This window comes from Arachis ipaensis, chromosome B10 (assembly GCF_000816755.2).
Source record: "Arachis ipaensis cultivar K30076 chromosome B10, Araip1.1, whole genome shotgun sequence".
In the NCBI taxonomy this organism is placed as follows: Eukaryota; Viridiplantae; Streptophyta; class Magnoliopsida; order Fabales; family Fabaceae; genus Arachis; species Arachis ipaensis.
In genome coordinates this window covers 135,310,487-135,312,263 of record NC_029794.2, presented here as the reverse complement: position 1 = coordinate 135,312,263, position 1,777 = coordinate 135,310,487, and positions in this window count along the sequence as shown.

Sequence of the window (1,777 nt, the reverse complement as noted above, 5' to 3'; positions counted from 1 at the left end):
ATATATAGATATACAAAAATAAATTATATTTAATAAAAAATTTTATATTATAAATTAAAAAATTATTATTTTTCAAAAAAACGACTTATTTCTATATATTTTTGTGTACTATGTATTCTAGAGACGATGATAACAATTATTATTGACCGTTATAAAGCTTAAAATTTTGAGTCAGCCAGTTATTTTTGAAAATTCTAAATAAAATTGACGGGAGAATGCGATGAACTTAATAATTTATATGAAATTCGTTGGAGTGGGACAAACTCTATTAATATTATAGAGTTAGTTGAAAATTGCAGCAAACTTGCCTAAAATTAAAAAAAAAAAACGTATTCTAATATTTTTTTTGGTGACTAACGTATTCTAATATTTAAAGTTGAATAATTTCTTTTTGAAAATAATATTTTTTTATTTATTTTGAAAAAAAAATTCTCCAATTCGATGTTTTCTCTCATCAATCATTTAGTATTCATAACACATTTGAATTGATCAGATAATTAGCTCATTTATCCACTTAAATAAATATTGAGAATTTAAATTTTACATTGTGCATACAACAATTTTATTAACCTTTCGAACTTGTCCTACGACGGATCAATTTTTTATCTATAAGCGAAACAAAAAAAATATAATTTGGTGTCAATATTTCATAATTTGATGTCTCAATTTGTGAATCAAGCTTCAACAGTTCTACTTCTACTACATCATTGCACTGCTCAATATATTGAATATATTTTTCAAGAACACATCATTATATTGAGAGTACAACTTTACATTCTCCAAAGAATAAAACAAAATAATTACATTCTCAGTTTCTCACACACCATCCATGACATCCAAACCAGTCCTTTTCTTCAAGGTTATAGTCTCAAGACCTCTTAAAAAAATTATTATTTCCCAAAGAAACGATTTATTTTCTGTGTATTTTTGTGTATTATGTATTCTAAAGATGATAATAATAGTTGGTTGCCATAGACTGCTGTAAAATTTAAGAATTTGAGTTAATTAGTTATTTTTTAGAATTCAAAGTAAAGTTGGTCGGAGAATGTAACGAACTTCGTCATTTATATGAAATTCGTCGGGGTGGGACAAATTTTATTAATATTATAGAGTTCGTTGGAAACTGCGGCAAATTTGCTTAAAATTAAAAAAAAACATATTCCGATAAAGTTGAAATAATTTCTTTTTAAAAATAATGTTTTTTTTATTTATTTCAGAAAAAAATTCTGCAATTTACCATTTTCTCTCATCAATAATTTGGTGTCCATAACATACTTAGATTGATCGAGTGATCAACTCATTTGTCCACTTAAATAAATATTGAGAGTTTAAATTTTACATTATACATACAACAATTTATTAATCTATCAAGTTGGTCTTTAAATTAAATTCAGATCTGCGATGAATTAATTTTTTATCTATGAGATTAAAATACGTGAATAAGCAAAACAAAAAAAATATAATTTGATCTCTCAATTTTTGTAAATCAAGCTTCAACAGTTCTCCAAAAGAATCTATTTATAACTTCCATAAACGCTAGACTAAGTAATAAAGTACCCCGTATTTTTCTCTCTGCCTCTGGTTGTCGCGCAATCCCTTCTACTACTTGCCCTGCAGTAGTGCCTTGGCCAACCCCAGGTCCAATAGAAGCAAGCCCTACAGCCAACCCAGCACAGCCAATGCAGAAGACGGGAATGTAGGTGACAATAAGATGGATGTGTCTGGCACCAACCCACTGGTTGAGAGGTTTCTCCCCTTTTTTACTCTATCCTTTTTA